Source organism: Calliopsis andreniformis, chromosome 1 (assembly GCF_051401765.1).
Source record: "Calliopsis andreniformis isolate RMS-2024a chromosome 1, iyCalAndr_principal, whole genome shotgun sequence".
Lineage (NCBI taxonomy): Eukaryota > Metazoa > Arthropoda > Insecta > Hymenoptera > Andrenidae > Calliopsis > Calliopsis andreniformis.
Window position 1 is genome coordinate 6521804 of NC_135062.1, and position 18816 is coordinate 6540619.

The following is an 18816-nucleotide window of genomic DNA, read 5'->3' on the forward strand; positions in this document are numbered from 1 at the left end:
AATTGCTGTCCTGTTAGGAGAGGATAAATTGAATATGAGGGTGCATTTTTCCTCGAATAATCAGATCTTTTATTAATTAAAGTATTATTAAATGTCATTTCATATGTAATGTTTCCTTTTTCGTGCCAAATGGGTACATATTTTTTTATAAAAGAAATTAAGAAACTATCTAAAAGATAAATAGTAGTCAAGATAAGTAATAATCTGTATATCAGTGATTAAACATTAATCCTTTTAAATGTAAAGTAACCTTCAGCAGTACTATTTATATTACTCACTTATAATATTGCTGAAGTTTAATAACCTGATTAATAACACATGAATTCTGCAGTCGAATGACAAAATCTACTATGTCATAATTTTATAATTTTTCAGTACAGTCTCCTTAAGGTTAAATAAACCAATAGGTAAACCCACACCTCATGAATTGCCACCTTTCTTTTTTCTTAAACTACATTATGTATAAGTATCATCTGGAAACTGATAGATCTTATCTAGATACATATGGAAGAGTATACATCTCGATTTTGAAAAAAAAGTGGCATATCAGGTTCTGCCATCTGACTAGAAAATTACCATTAGAAACAAGACCTTCATCGTAATCCCAAGAGTCATATGCCTATAACGAGAGGACATTGTTGCTACGGATAATAAATAAGTTTGTTGGCAAATACGAGCTGTTGATATCAATATTTGCTGTGATCGAAAGCTTGAATCTTAATAATAGTATAGTATATTAGAAACTAAATATACATAATGTAAAATACTTCGTTATAAAAAATTAAACGTTACAATTAATAAAATTTATAGTAGATATGTATGTGTGTTCTACCAAGTAATACATTTGTTCCATTTTTAATTATAAAAATCCGCAAAAACTAATTTAAACACCTGATATAACATGTAAAACAATTTAATAAAATGAAATATTCGATGAACCCATATAAATCAAGCAATGGAACACTTTCTCACGACGTAACGGATATATTAGCGTAGCCAATACATAATTTAACGCGGTATCACGCGCCAATTTAGAACTTCAATTCCGAGCAATCGTGCCTAACGGTAATTTTACGTAATGTGCATCATTACCAGCGTCGAGACGCGGGAACGCGCTCGACAAGAACTTCGTGTAAACGCTAATATTGTCCCTTGTGCTTCGAAATTACGCGCGACAGAGATAGTAACATTACAGGAACAGTGGAAACGCTTGATGCCAACTGAGATTCAGATATAATTAAGTTTTGAACTTTCGTAATTAGCTTTAGAAACGTCATTTTTCGTTCTCTTATTTGAATTCTTGACAAAAATGTCTTCAGCTTCTTTAATTCTTTAATAAAGATACCTGGTAGGAAAATTGGCAAAATGTTTCACTAAATACTATGAATAACTATTCTGCAAGACCTAAACTTTGAGAACAAACCTTTTATGTTATAGTTATTACTATACATGTTGCAAGAGTTCATGAAAATCTATTTTAACGATATTCAATATTGCAGAACTAATAGCAAATCAGAAGAACAATTTTGTTATCAATATTAATACTATTACTTAAATACCACACAGAGAGACAGATAAGTTATAGAAAATATCAGTAGCCCTCGGCAAAGGGTTGAAACGTTTGAGCAGTGAACCATTTCCAGTAAAAGGCGAACTAGTCGAGAGATTTGATTGAGACACGGTCTGCAGCAGATTGTATCTGCATGCTGTTAATATCGCAATAGCGTTACGAATTCTCTACGGTCAGAAACCTGACGCCATTAGAAATTCCGGAAAGTGAACGCGATTCATGTCGTATCTGTGTCCCGAAACTTGCCGCTAGGAGGTTGTAAGATTTTCATGCCTCCGCTGAGTGGACTGAATTTTAGCAGACCAGAGAGCCTAGTGGAGATGCTATTTGAGATCAATTTCAAGTTGTGGATGTAATAAAAAACTAATTTCGGTTAAAATTGAATGTTTTCTTGCTTATTTTTAATACTTTCACACGATCAATTCGATTACTCTAAATAAAATAAAATTTTAATATTAATATTCTGTTGAGTTAAAAACAAGATTAATATTATAATATTTTTTAATGTCATTTTGAAGCAGTTTAACACGTAAAATATTATGCAATATTTTTCTTAAATATAGAAAATTGAAATAGTAGTTCACAAATACAATATTTAACAATATAGACATTACTACAGAAGCATTACTTACACTTAAACACAATGCATCGAAATACATAATGATAAACAGAATTACTTTTCAGTATTATACTTTTTACTACTAGTTTTAGTATTACTTTTATTATTTAAAATACCAGTCTTCAATAAAATATCCATTTCTGCAGCACAGGTCTGGGTTAGGTTACTACTCCAATTTTTGTTAAGAATACTATTAATTTAAATAGCTACTCCTTCAAAAGCTATTTCATTCAGAACATCCTGCATCAGGCGAAGGTGCACGACTATCTTTTTCAAATAGTTATTTTCCCCAGCACAACTCGATGCAGTTGGCGTGTGTGTAGCTTCCGAACAATTAATGACTAAATAGCATGCCCAACTTCTCGATCGTTCAAGGAGTGCATGTATGTATCCCAAATGCAGTACCTTTGCAAAGAGTGGAGGCACGCGTGGCATACGTGCAACACGCTTGCGTGCACCGACTACATACATGCGTGCATGTTTCTGCAGAGGGTGCATGCACGTAGCAAGTGCATGATTTACAAAGTGTTTACCGGGTTCGTTGTTGTCCCCTCCGAAAACATTACAGGAATCTACTGCCATTCATAACTACCTAAATGTACTGCGAAATATTGCAGATAGGAGGAATTATGTTATTGATATTTACGAATATGTGTTTTTATCTTTTTGGGGTGGAGATGACTATTATTTGAAATTCAAAGATAACATCAGACAAGAAAAGAAGTTCTTACGATTTTACCATGAGAATTACTCCTTGTATAACAAGGTGGCTTTAAAGGGTTTCAACACAGAAGCTAAGAGACCAATTAGGAAACTTTTGGAACGATTACGGAATTTTATAGCACTCTGCTTTCTGACAATTTTTGTAACTTATTGGAATATACACATAGACGATTGGTTTCTCAATTCTTTTTCTTTCGTTCTGTCTTTTTTTAAATATCTATAATATTAGTGATCTTCGTCGAATTGTCAATTACATTTCCTCGATAATATATTTTATACCACTATATATATAAGTTTCTGAAAATTCGATATTTTTATAAACAATGATTCGAAAACTTTCATGAAGTATTGACAAATAATTTCATATGTGGACTTCATGAATATAATTATAATCAAAGACCTCTGTATTATTTAATATTATAATTGATATGATTAATAATAATACACAGAACGTATTCAATATTAACAACGATAGTAAAATAAATACATAATCTTCTATATTTACTACTGTCATAACAAACCCACCCAGAAAACTTCTTGACTTACACCGCTTGCTAATTAAGGGAATGAACCCCAGGGTCACTGCGCCTAAGTGCACGTAATTTCGTTATTTACTGCACTAGGCAAAGAGAAAGGGGGCTCGTCGTCACGAGGCGAAACAATCGGCGACACGCACGTGCTCGCGTACACACGGCGAGCAGAAGGATACGTAGACGCGTCTTGCGATCCTTCCAACCCCTTCGGGGGGATCTCTTGTCTTGGAACAGAAGGGTGTGGGCTGTGTATAAGCAGGGTCGCGGTTCTAAGTGACTGCAGGCCACTCCGGAGGGTGCGAAGATAAACCCTGTAAACATTCGCGATAAAGCTGGCCCCCGGGGAAGGACGAGAAGAGGACCCAAGAAAAGACGAGTACACCCCCTCCTTCTTCTTCCTGCTCGGGCGTCTATTGTTCGACGATTAAAGGCCGTCGAAAAAAATGCAAACGAGAAATTGAATTGCGGCTGAATGAAAAGTTCCTCTCTACGGTGGAAGAGGGCTAAACGTCTGGGGTGAGAACAATGCGATACGAGAGTGTGCTGCGAGAGGAGAGTAGGTTGGAACGCGTTTGATTAAACCCAAGTTTCAAAGAACAACTTAACTTCCCCGGTTGATTTCTTCGAAGACGAGACGCTATGTGACGAGTGATACCATCTTCTTGGGAAATGAAGATTAACTGCATCGTGAACTCTTGTCGAGATTGTACGAGATGCTTAAGAAAATGTAGCACGCTTTCTCTGAATCGATTACAGATATCTAGATAATATGAAAAAGATACGGCTAGAAGGAAAAGAATTTGGATTCGAAAAATACCATGAGACGAAAGGAACGCTTTTTGGTTTTTGGTTCTAATTATAGATGTTACTAAGATATACATTGCTACACAACACAACCAAACTCAACTATTCTTAACTATACATTATATTTTATTATACTAATTTTCAGTTTATTAATTATACATATAGATGCTAATTTTAATTTATCAGTTCTTCATACTCCAATTTATTTAATAATTTTTCTTTAGCAATTTTTGAGAAAATAAACCGTGAAGCATATAAAGTAAGAAGAAGTAGATGAAGGTTGCTACTTTACGAGCATTCTAAACCAAACTGGATACACTATGTTATTATCAAACATGTGTATGTGTAGAATTAGAAGTATAATAGACGAATTTAGTGATTTAGAACCAATTTCAATGATCAGAGTAGTTGTATTGAATAAAAGTACCGTCTGTAGTGCATACTATTAAAGAAGTGTTTCCCCAGTCTCGATACTCGTCAGGTTAAAACTCATCTATCCTTACCTGTCCATACATAAACATGATTCATTATTCTTTCATCTACATCAGAGGGACCAAAAGGTTTTTTACTATTTCCTGTATCCTATAAAATCGAAGCATGTACCTCCGTCATAAGTGAGATCGTCATCGTCAGAAAAGTGGCGATCGCGTCAAAGATAGTGCATCAGCTGTTCGTTTATCGCGGTAAAAGCAACCTCAAGTATCGCTAAATATTTGCGTATCTTGCCACTCTTGCAACGATAATGCTACGTGTCCTAGTGATAAGACCGATAAGGTCTGACCTCTCCGCTGTTAAATATTCAAATATCCTGACTACACTGCTGCATCCGAGTGCCGCGACTTCTTACGACTTACGACCTTGCCGCAATGTTCAATAAAGCATATGGCTCCCGTTCATATTGTATAATACATGAAGACGAATACGAGTCTTTTAAGTACGATCGGGAGTTTCTTTCCGCTGGCTCACCTCACCGTCCACCAGCAGTCTATTCTAATTGCAGATTTGCATACGTAATGCGAGCGTTGAGCCTACTGCAAAGTATTCTTACTCTGCGAACTAAAGTGTTATGGTACAGGGGTGCAGGGTTGTAAAAGACCATTTGCATGTGTTCGATGTTATTAGAGGATATAATAAGTTCGTTCGAATTTTATACACATCTACAGGGTGACACATTTAGAAAGTACCCATAGATATTAGGAAGGAACCAAAAGATCGAAACTGTATCACTTTTTTCTAACATTAAAGAAACTTATCTTTGCTCTTTTAGATGAGCTTCGTGAAACACAAGAGCACTTTGCATTTAAATTCTTCAAGTTTTAATTTTCTGTATTTATAAATATATTTAAAGATTTTGTACGCGAGAATGTTTTATATTCTTACGGTCAGTAATGATCCCTCACGTTTTATTTAAACTAAAGTCCCTGTATAGAAATAGTTAAAATTTGATCAATCTTCGCTTATTTTTTAATTTTTCACTATTTTGCATACCCTGTAGGAAAACTATCGCGCGATAAGAAATCACCGTAACTCGTAATGGCTTTAGAAGAAAATTTAATAAAATTTCTCATAGTATGTCTAAAATTGAGAATTTCTTAGCGACATTCGACAACTCAAAAAAGTAGTCAATTAATTTCATATTCCAAGTAGATTACCATTCCAAAGTACACACGGTGAGACCTGCGTCATTATATTCGAAGCGGTCTTAATCTCATCACTAGTCACGAGATATGCCTCGAGGCAAGTCTCACCGTGTATAGGCTACATAAAAGACAACTTCTCTCCACTAGTATTGTTATAAACCATGAATAACCAAAAAGAAATTATGCCACTCTATTTCATTCTACCCTAACGTCCCATCAATTTTTAAAATTTCTTCCAAAATTTTTGCTCGCAAAAATTTCACCCCTCGTATCTAACACATTTTTCCACGAAGACTCACTCCTCAAGCGACTCAACAAACAATGATGCCCTCTATGCACAGTCACTTAGAACTACCCGCCGCTAGCTAGTGATGAGAGTTAGAATCTCAACTTCGAAGCTATGAAGAACTATGTACTTCGAACATGATTTAAAGGCTGAAACTCTTATTCATACTATCTTATGTAGTACCGGTTAGACAAAGCCATACACTAAAAATTCTTTGAAGATATTGAATTATTACCTAGCTTCAGTGTTGCCGCACGAGTTCCCTCCTTGGATATAGTGGGAGGAAAAGTAACATCTATCCTATTGTATTCTGTTACTAAGGTGTTGCTTGGATCTAGAGCTCAGACCTATACCAACAAGACCTCCGTTATTTCTACCCTTATATCTCACTTCCTCCCACTATACCCAAGAAGGGAATTCATATGACAACCCTGTCCTGCTCCCAAGAGCTATTGAATCTCTCACAACTTTTAAAACTATCAAGAATTTCAAGACACCAAAAAACTTCCAAGACTTTCAAGCCACAAGACCCATCAAAAGTTTAAGACTCAAAGCTTATGAAGACTCTCGGGAGTTCCAAGTATCGAAAGACGTCAGAAACGAATTTTTCGTCACATGTACCTACAAACTCGAAGAGGTTCAAAATATTTCAGTTATCAGCACCATCCTCCGCGATCTGGTCAACACACAAGGAAATTCGCGGGATCATGAAGTATCTAGGGAGAGATCTTTTATCCTGACCGAAGTGTCGCGTATTCGTTTCGATACGTGGCATTGTTCGCTGGCCAAGAGTCGCGCGCAAACCGCGGCAGGAACGAAAGCGAGCTACGGATAGGGAAGACAAGTAACCGTACGAATTCCAGGAAAAACCCGAGAGCTCGGTGAAATAGTGGCGCATGGAACCACTTTAGGACTTATTTTTATTCGACATTTTTTTTTCTGTCTGGCCTGTGCGGAGGCGAGTATGCACCGTGGAAAAGGGGTGTGTGCAATGCGCTACACACGCATCGCTGTGCGTACAGGGCAAAAGGGCCACCCCCTTTTTCGGCTCCTCTAGTCCCGAGCATTCCCTTCCTCGAGAGCGCGGGGGAAAGACGGATGAAGATGGAGGGAAGAAGAGAGGAGACAGAAGAGAGTGGCAGGGAGAGAGAAAGAACTCTATGTATTAATAGACGACGCGCTTATACTTCGAAAGCTATAAGGCTTTATTGATGCTCGGCGAATATCTGAGTTCCGTTCTACTCCAGCTCGGTTGGAGAGGAAACGGGGGAAAACGGAGCAACAGGGACTAAAAGAGAAGAAAAAAGAGAGGAAAAAGAAAGGAAGAGCGGGCCCTCGGTTGAAGACCTCATCGATCGACGCCGGGGCTCAATATCCTTGAAAAGCGCAACGAGCGCCGTAATTGCGATGAAGGTCATGAACAAGGTCAATAACCACGTACAATCCGCGCCAAAATACTTTCTATCGAACGGGGAACGCTGCGCACCGTGGACCGCAGATGAGTTTAATCGTGCCGCAGCTACGAATCGACGCGATCTCGAATTGAAATTGGGCTTGGAATTATGAACTTCTTAAGGGACGAGGGATCACTTGATTGATGGGGAATTTTCTTGCATGGGGAAATTGCAAACTTGCATTCATTACGTTTTAATGTTTACTTATATTGAATTATACGTAAATATTGTGGGACGTGAAAAACATAGATTAATATGCCTTTATCTATAACTACTGATATAGGGTTTCAGACTTCATAGAGTACACACTCTAAAAGAGCTCTTTTCCTAACAGGAACAATCATTCATGACCCTGTCTCCGAAACTCATGCATAAAGGTATGCATAGAATTTCGTGTAATAATATTATTTCAACGAAGAAAAGTGAATCAGAACTATTAAAATTAGTACGAAAAAACTAAATTTTATATTTTGATTCGTAACATCATATAAATTAATAATTAGTAATTAATGTTATAAAGCAACAATTAGAAAGGAAAGAGGATTCGATTTTGCACTTAGCGTTGTATTGACAATCGTCTTGTGCGTTTTGCTTTTTCAACTATGCCTGCAGTGAATTAACATTTACATCTGTCTTCTTTTTTAAAAGCTACAAAAATTTGTACACAACTAATTATAAAGTCAAGGTAGAACTTGATCAAGAATTTCCATTAACAAATACCACCTTTACGTAATCATAGACTCTAATTTTCATATGCACTTATTATTTCTAGTTTCTATTGTAATAACCAAACGTAAAACTGTGAAAAAGCAGATAGAGCATAAATTTCAACATCAAACGTATTATAACGAAACGATTAATCTTTGGAAACCATAATTTTTCTTACAAATCCCTCAAAATTCAACAAATTTTGGTACCACATTCACATGAATCGAGATCAGAGGAAACAATAACGAAGACTATTGTGTTTCAGAGAAAGGAACGCAACGGTGTCGCCACCTCCATTAATTCACTAGCCGTGACCGTCCTCGAGACGAGAGTACTCTCACTTAATGTACCTGCATAAATATGCCTCTGTTCTTTCTTGCAGCACGAATAGAAGGATACTGTGGCCCAGCAAACAGCAATGAGTAGAGCGAGAGAGAGAGAAAGAAAAGGAGAGTATTGTTGCTGCAAATCTAAACGCTTCTCGTCTAACCAGTTATGGGCAATGCGTATTATTCTCTGGCTTCAACGCGTTTGCTGCAACGAAAATTTAACGAGCGTTTATGATAATATGTACACCTTTTGCTTCTCCCACCAGAACTCTATACCTACGTGTAGTTTGAACTGAACGGAAGTAAGTCACTGAAACGATTTTAAACGGAACATAAACTTTCAAATAATTCTTTTCAATAAAATCGATTGCAGTTATTTTTAGGGCGTATTTGTGGAACGAATTATCTGGGATATGAAGATTTACGAGTTACCCAAGTCTCGGGTCGGTTGCTGACAATACTGGAAATTGTACACGCATTGGATCATGAATTGCTTTTCTTGGTTGTAAAGTTTTATATCTGGTTGCACTTCAAAATATGAAAACATTTTCGAAAGTAATAAAACATCTGATTGGAAAAGCACTTGACTTATCTAAACTAACTTATTAAGATTTGATACTCGAAACTATGGATACCTGATTATTACAAACTTTCGGAATCAAGACTCGATCCCGAGAAAAATTTTATTCTCAATCTGAATACGAAATCTTGGATACCCATCACTTCGATGAATTACATGTCAGCTATCGGAGCAAAATTCTATCATTGAATTTACAAAAGAGCAAAAAACGAGAAGAATGTCTCGATAGTTGCTGATTTGTTTACTTTCTCTATTTTTTCTCATAGAAGATCAATCAATTTGACATTTGAAAGACAGACATCAATACAAAATAACTGCCTTTAAATTCTTCCCAAGAGAGCATCCTTACAAAAGAACTGTTAGACTGATAACTTATGCCTTCTGCAAAGCCTTTATACTGGAAACCTCCGTTCATTATAAAGTCGTTAAGCTAAAAACTCCAATCTACTATGGCATCATCCGTAACAAGTCGTATGCGATCTGACTCAAATTACATTGTTCGTTGTCAGAGAAGCTGGCGTTAAGAGCGCTATTAAAAGAAATAAAAATCAGTGTTCGGATGAAAAAGGTTCGAGAAACATTCTAGGGTTAATGGAAGTCCGCGAGTCATTGATATGCATGATCGTGTTGCGTCAAGTTCGCGACACAGTTCATCCACCCCTCCACGATCGTTGTCATTACCATCATTATCGCCATCGGCGCGAACGTCGAAGCTCCGAGTTTCGCTACGCATCGTTTCCGCTTCCGGGCACGAAGAAACCGAGACCTTTCGGCCATCGAGGTTACGCGACTGGCTGGGAGAATCTCTGTTCCCAGCGTGGACCGATAAGCAGCCGGTGCGCATAGTGGACGATAAGAACAGATTACGTGTCGCTCACGCGACGCTGTGAACGTACGATGTCCTCTGTCGTCGACCATAGTTTTCTGAGTTCTCGTTTGCTTCGCGAAAGCAACGACGGATTGATCATGGAACCGAATGAATAATGTGTGTAACCAGCAAGTGAAGTCTACGTACAGATGTTGGAAATAGCGTTACATAATATTAATTAATGGACTACTCAAGAAAAGAGAACTGGCCAAGTAGATTTTCCAGTTCCAATAATGGGAAATAATTTTAAAAAAGTTACTTATTAACTGTTTTTTATTTCTCGGTATTTCTAATGAAAGCTACTTTGAAAAATCTAAAATCTACGGCACGACAGTCAGCTGTTCTTAATAATTTACAATAGTATCTATATTTTAAGATTATGTTTGATTTGTCATAAAAGAGAGGTAGGTATTATATAAAGAATTTCGAATAACAACAATATAGTGTAGAAGAGTGTTAGGCCACAAATCGATATGTAGTTATAGACGAGACGGAAACGCAATGAGAAGACTAAAATGAGAAGCATGAAATACTGCAGGAAGTACAGTAACGAGAATATATTTAAGTATAGACAATAGGAGCATGATACAAATTAATGGATAATTAGAATCAAGGAATTATATTGCCTTTCGTCTTAAAAAAAAGATTCACCGTATAAAACCAAGATAAAGGAGTTATTATTGAAATTTGTATATCATTAACCTGTTCATTAAGAATTTGAAAATGAAAGGTAAATTAAAAATAGAATAAACACAATACTGTTTACCCAATGAGATATTTATCAGTGTGAATGCATTTAATCGATTATTGCTTCCGGCTAAAGCTTATTTGACCATAGTCTTGTTCAGTCAAACGCTTGAAATAGTAAACGTTTTTAACAGAGTCCAATACAATGAAGAAAGTACCGTCACATGAACGAAATCCCTCAACCTAATTGATTAAAAACAGCTTAGTTTATTAAACTATATTCTCATGGAAGTCTAGCATATGTAATATGGCTGTGTTAAAGAACGTAGATCGAAATACAGACTCGGTTACAACTAGGAGTTAAGTGATTCAGTAAATTGTTCCAAGAGCTTATATTTCTATAATTTGAACATGATATGTGTGTGTGAAAATGGAAACGGAAGACATACCTATAACACAAATAGGACGACACTTCTACTTCTACCTGAACTAAATTTTTATGAATCTTATATTCATCGCTGTTATTAAAAGAAATTAGAGATCCAATTAATAACATATTCAAATGAAAGAATAATACAGAAAGAAACCTGGAATGTAGCCAAATGGATTTGAATACATATTCGTACTATTTCTTTGTTCCATGTTTATAAACTTAGAAGCGGTCATAAAGTAAAACTTCTATTTACATTCAGTAGAAGTAACCTTGGAATGAAATATACAAATTTCTATTCAATTGAAAAAGAACTTTTCGGCTAATTTTAATGTTTTCCAACTCCTCTGATATTTTACAGCTTTTATTCTAATTGGCGCGAAGGTATTTATTGAATATCATAAATTAAAATAGAGCATAACTAATTAAGCTACTTTTTCGTAACTCGTTTTTGCATAACAAAATATAATAGATTGATATTCATTAAAATGTAAAACTTCAGAATTGTAGAATTGTTTACTAATTAAATAAACCACTCACTTCTAATAAAAAAATTAATCGCTTATAGGATGCGCAATTTTTTTATTGTATCGAAACAATAATTCTTTGTAGGATTACTTCGTTGTTCGAAGATATTAAATATTTCGGGAATCGTATCAGCGTATCGTCAATTAATTAACGATATTGATATTTAAAGTAGACAAACACTAAAATAAGTTTCTTGTTTAAAAATTCTACTTATTTGAAAATACTTTTTTTTAAATGACGTGGAATTTATTTGCATATATTCTTATTTTTAAAGAAGCTTATCATTAAGATAACTGGTTACTTTTTCTGTTCGTTATTTTCGTTTCAAATAAAAATGCGCCAATCCTGTCTCAAAGAAGTAAAACATTCTACGTCAAAATTAGTTACGTTTTATTTAAAAAGAAAATATTATTTAATGAATACAAAAAAACAAACGATTATTCCAAATTCAATAACAAATAAATAAATGGATTCGAAAATAAAAATGTATCCAAATATGTTTCAAAATGTTATTTTTGCGAGTAGATTATTTCTAAATGAATTATGTATCAAATATTTGACTACCTCACGAAATTCTAGTAAATAACGAATAATAATCTTTTTGTTTTCTATACATTATCAAGCATAACTATAGTATCTCTATAATTTTTAATACACTAATAACAAACATAGTAGACTGTAGCTTTATAAGAGAAATCCCACAATCATTTTCACTCGTTAAAAAGACATTATTTTTACGGTAAAATCAAATAACTAATACATAATTCAACATAAAACAGCAAATGCCTAACTAATTTCTTTCGCAAATACATTACCACTCAATTAACACAAACTAAAATAAACTAACCGAGAAAATAACAAAATCAAAACTTTCTCTAATTACTTGAAGTGTTTCGACTCTTGCTCTCTACGCAATAAATAAAGAAGAAACCTATCACCATCATTCCGTACCGCTATTCCTCTTTCAATTTTAAATCCAAGCTACCTAACTCCAATACACCATAAGCGCAAACCTTCGATTTAAAACCTACGAACAGCGATGCTCTTACGGTACCTCGAAACGTAGTCGCGCAGCGAATCAACATTAACCTTGCCCGTTCGCGGTTAACCTTGCTCGGTCCGCTCGAATCGAGCGCGCCGCCCGTGTGCCCGGCCAACAGCCGCTGCGAGTGATGTCACAGGAGCACACTCGCGTTCACCATCCCTGTTCCACTGTTCAACCAAATGTCCGAGACCATCCATTCCACGTCGTCCCTCCGTGTCCTCAAGAAACACAACGAGGGTTACGATCGAAATCGATCGCTACACCTGTGGCGTTTGGCAACGCTGCGGGTGTGGACTCCACTCGTGGACGCACGAAACAAGACGAAAAAGGAGCGGAGGTGTACGCAAGCCTCGAGAAATGAAGATATCCGCGAGAAACCCGTTCCACTGACACCGAGCCGGCTCCCTTCGACATTTTCCGGATCATTGAGCACCGTTGCTGGATACGTCATCCTATGGAGCACGCCGCCCTCGTGCTCACAGAGGACATCCACGTCTAACACCCCCGCAATTGTCCCAACTGCCTTCGCTAATTAGCGATTAGTAACTACATTCGAGTTTAATGGACGATTTTGGAGATACGAGGAATATGTATGTTTGGAGATTGAATAGGAGGAAATGACAAGTGGGATGCTGTGAGTATTGGTTGGATATACGTTTGGTACGTTCATGTTTCCCTGGAGCCTCGGTCTTGAAGCAATACTAGCTCGACATATTTATATTTTTTTGGACCAGTTACTTTAATTGCCCCTCGTGTTCGATAAGTAGATATCTAACTGATAAGAAGACTGTAAACTGATTTGGAGCTGCGAGCTTGTATTGAGACAGCACTGTACAGGCTTTATGTACTTGGTCTGGGAAGGCAAATTCAAGTTACAATACTAATGCGAAACCTAATCCTGCATCATTTAAAGTCCTACATAACTGATTTCAAGCTAAGCTTCCAGCGATGCGATATCGTAGTCGCTTCTCGCGACAGTAAATCGTATGAAAGCGAAATAAGTGCGATGGATACGACATATATTTGCCTATAAACTTATGTCGTATTCGCCGTCTCTTGAAATTATTTCGAGCAAACGAGTTTTACTTTCAAATACTCTCACTCTGACAGGAGCTACCAGCGTCCGTGCTGACTTCGGGAAGGTGTACCTCATCGGGAAACTTGTATATTCGAACGAATGGAGGTTTCAACATGTGTGCGTGGGAGTAACTCACCGAAACGACGGTGGTCCCTGCTTATGTATCTCCCACTCCGGTTTGACGACTCAATCCACGAGATCCCGCGGAGAAGAAATCCTGTCACACAAGCGTCACTGGCGCTGTCAATCACGAAAGCGTCGATATACTGTCGCGAACGAACCGCCTCGAAGCGAGAGAGGAGTTTGCCGGCGCGACACGAAGAACGCACGCACGTCGTGTCCGAACGCGTACCTCGAGTGATGCGCGATACGATATCGATGGGCCTCGGGCCGCCATGCACTGACTGTCGAGACTGCGGCCGCTTGTCTCGCGCATGTCTTCATCAAGCGCGCGCGCATCTCCTCTTTCGAACGAACGAGAGAACGCCGGTGGTTCGAATTTGGCGCCATCGACGGACGAAGCGGCAAACTTTGAACCTGAGAATCTGTAGGGCGATGAACGATACGAAAGTATATGGTGGCGAGTGTTGTAATTCAAACTGCAATATCGACGTAGAAAATTGAGAATTTGTCTTAGCGACTTCCATTTATGACGGCTAGTTTAAGAACTATTTATTGGACTATGGTACGTATAGTCAGTGGAAAGGCTCAGAGAATGTATGCAAAGATTACCGGCCGCGGTAAAGCTCGCACTCTGCACAAATGGTGGGACCAATTTATGAAAAAAAAGAAGATGGCGTAAACGAGGTCTTATAACCTATCCATCGACAATATAGGATGATCGGTTTAACTAGATATGCTCCAAGTGTTGATAACATTTATTGTAAATGCTGTTAGGATTGTAAGTTTTGCCAACGCTCGTTAGAGGGTTTCCAGTTAAACTGATCACACTGTATACCGACCTCAGGCGAATCTGGTGAAACTAACACCACCGACTAGACAATAATAGACCTAACATCCTATGTATTTTTCTGTTCCTGATTTTTGGGGTGCTAGCACCCCATTATCATTTTAGTGTCACCGCCAATATTACCGGCGAAGTCGCAAAGCAGATTGCAACGCTACGAGTTTTCGGAATTACAATTAAAATGGAGTAGCCAGGTTATATTAAGCCCGCAATTTTTGAATGTTTATGTAAGAGTAATAATTAATAACTATTATTATTATTAATAACTATTATCTGGTCGGTGGTTTTACCAGCAAGTTACTACGAGAGCAGGTACACAGAGAAACAGATGAAATCAATATTCCATAGATCTCCCTTTAAAAACATTAAAAAAATCTTCTAAAAAGGAAGTACTGATATCCCTCGGCGGATGCAATTCAGACGCCGATGCGATCACCGATCTTCAGATAAAGAGTAAAGGGAAAACCATCGAAGAAACCCAAGAGTATCCAGAGAAATACACCACTAATTCAGAGAGCTTCCCCAAAAACTAACAAGAAATGATAGACCACTAACAAAAGAAACAAGTTACAACACTAAGCCTATCTTTAAATCTAGTACAAAATACGCAGCCATTAACACGGACAGAGCCGCCCCAGGTCTCGCCACGAGGCGGTTGCTGTGCTGGAGACCCACAGGGAGATAGATGGATTCAAAGATCCATCGATCTCCCTTTACAAAAATCTTAAACTAGCAAGCCAAAGACATGAATGGAAGCCAAGTTCCATGCATGCTTTTAGCTTGGACCTTAATGAAGGAAATTGTCGAGTTATCATTAGGAATGGTTTGATTAAATTAGACTCTACCGCTAATGCAACCGTGAAATAGACGAGCGATGGGGCGAGCTCTACCACCTAGAAGGCCGGTAGGTCGGAGAGGCGTACGGCACCACACGATTCAGTCAGTTGTCCATGTATTCCCTGCTACCACACAGGGGCTACCGAAGTAGGCCTGATTCCGGTAGGCTGACAAAGACGATGTCCAAAAGGCGGAATCGTGTAGTTTCCACAGTTGAGTGTGTCTTTCCACACACCCTACTGTGTCCGTGGCGTCGCTCCTAGTACAGACCCCCAAGGGGAGAACACGCTCCACCGACCGACGATTCCACGGTTGGTCACATGCTTCTACCAAGAGAAGCAGAGGGGACTTCCTCACCAAAGATGAGGAACAAGTATCAAAAAAGGAAGTTAAGAAATGACAACTCGACAATTGTACAGTGATTTTAAGCTAGAGAGGCACTGACATGGATGGAAACCAAGTTCCATCCACGCTTTTGCCTTGGATCTTAAAGTAGAGCAGTGTCAAGAAATGACTCCACAATGGAGACTTAGAAACAGGGTCTTAAAAATATTCTAAGCGATTGCGACTTATAAACTATAAGCGATGAATCCCTCGGCGGATGCGACGTCTTCGTTATTCAATATTCAAGTTGATAATAAAGAGAAAACCAGCGAAGGAAGAGTTTCAAGAGGAACATATCAATGATTGGGGGAGCCTCCCCAAGAATACCCCAACGTTGGCACAGCTATTGGCCCGGACAAAACCGGCCCGGGTCTCACCACGAGAAGGTTGCTGTGCTGGAGACACATAAAGAGATGGATGGAATCGAAATTCCATCGATCTCCCTTTACAAAAATCTTAGAATCTAAATCATAATTAGGCTTCAAAACAAGAGGCGATGGAATCCCTCGGTGGATGCAATTTCTTGGTTCGTTGAGTATTATTTACACAAGAAGAAAAGCGTAAACCAGCATACAAGTAAAAGAAAATCAAGAGAAGTATATCAATAACGGGGGAGCCTCCCCAAAGGCAATAGAGTATAGACAAAATTTTACAAACTAGAAGTAATGGAATCCCTCGGCGGATGCTATGTCTTCGTTTAACGTAGATATTATGTTCACCTAAATCCAAGAAAATAATACAATTGAAAGATCGCTAAAGTAATGAACATAAAAATCAGCAATGGGTGCTGAAGAGCCTTTTGCTGAAGAGGATCGATCGGAGGATCCATAGTCTTCGAAGAGAATAAAAAATTTCATTACAAGAAATAGGAGAAAATATAATTGAATGACCTACTGAATCTTCTTAGGAATATTATATAGATGAAAATGGATCGACACAACTCGAACCCCGAATCAAGACAGAACATATTTAAACAGAAAACAAAATTAAACGACGTTGGCATTTAAATGAATTCTTCTTTTAATACTTTCGTTCAATGTTCAGCTAAACCCTGAAATGTTAAAAATTAGAAATGGAAATGAAATCCCTCGGAGGATACGATGTCTTCGTTCGATAAATGATCTTCATGTGAATGAAATAGGAATGATAATTGTAACTAGTGACGAAATCATGAAGAGAATAGAGGGCGAAGCAGCAGAGAAGAAGGGGAGGAATAACAGAAACATGTCAATGATTGCAAAAACAAGGCATGAATCAGAAATCAAGAAAAATACATAAACGATTAAGGAAGCCTCCCCAACAACAATAAAGAAACCATAGATAAAGCGCAATATATAGATAAAGCGCAAAACTTCACCAGGCAGGGGGCGGGGTACATAAAAAAAGGAGGAACCAGAAAAGAGGGGCAATAGTAGAAATAAATTCAAAATTTGAACAAAAACTCACCGATTGTACAAGATGACTACTGGTCAGCTAGGATGACCACTGGTCATCAGGAGTTGACCACTGGTCAGTGGTGTCCAGTGGTCCAGGGAGGTCTGAGGTCCAAGGCCCAGGAATCCCTCCAGGATCCCCAGGGAGATCCTCACCCGCCGGAGGACCCTCGACGAGTGAGACACTAGTGCTCCTGCAGGGGTATTTATACTATCTCGAGGAAGATGAGAAACCAATCAGAGAAGTTCTTCGGTTGATTAGAATTTCGAGACCGATCTAATGAACAATATTTGGCGTGAAATTGATATTTTTCATAAAATACTCACCCGAACAACAATTTCTGGCACACATGTTGTTAATAACAATCACACACAGTGTGAATTTGTGTCTTCTTAGTTAACAAATGTGGAAATTATTAACTTTTCGTATATTATTTATCGTTCGATTAATCTCGCAACTCTTGAAAACTTCTTAATATTTCTTTAACTAACAATTGTAAATGTTAATAACTTGCATCAGTCACTGCTTGCGATTGTTATTAACCCTCGGACGGCAAATTCTGGGTCAAAAGTGACCCTGAGACCGCTGGCTCTGTATATGAATGTAAAACAATCTACTGTCCGAGGGATAACAATCTTCTGGTCAGTCGCTTCGAAGTTTCCAGCGGGTGTGAATCGTCCTGGCGATCCTCTGGAAGAACTTCCTGGATTATCATGGACTATCTTGAGTTACTTAACCACTCTGTCCACTAACAGCTTGACCGTTGATCCGATGTCTTTGGCTTACCAGTTCAGATTTCAGACTTCAAGATTTTTGCAAATGAAGATCGATGAGTCCTCAATTTCGGCTATCTCGCCATGAGCCTCCGTTCGTGTATTATCTACCTTTAAAGTTTTCAATCATTTTTCTGTACCACTTTTACTAAGCCATTCGTATTCTTTGCTGGAATTTCGTATTTCTTGGGTGTACCAAGTAATCCGAATCATATCTTGATTAATATAACATAGATACAACTATTTCGGAATCAGTGAATGCTTCTTAGCACTTTTACATAAAACTCCTTATTCCACTGAATTTAGCCATAAGAAAATGAGCATCTTATGTAGAATAAATATCATCTCTCTGGTATATATTTTCTGCAACAACATATTTTTTGTAAATAGCATTTTCGCTTATTATTGAAATTATAGGGATAAATAAGCAACATAGTTTAATGGGACACCTTATATATTGGGTGGTATGATAGGAATATTTTCTCGTTTGCCTGCTCTATCAGCGTGAAAAGAATACGTTTCCTACATCCACCGCTCAA

The 18816-nt window shown here is 37.7% G+C and overlaps 1 protein-coding gene across 1 annotated transcript in view; it reads right to left on the bottom strand.

The window, feature by feature from the left end:
• LOC143184347 (uncharacterized) overlaps positions 1-14368 on the bottom strand; it is a 242548-nt gene extending 228180 nt beyond the window's left edge. Inside the window, exon 1 of the mRNA XM_076386627.1 lies at positions 14019-14368. The gene's annotated coding sequence lies outside the window, so the exon portion shown is untranslated. The remainder of the gene's footprint in view (positions 1-14018) is intronic.
• Between the last annotated feature and the right edge of the window lie 4448 nt (positions 14369-18816).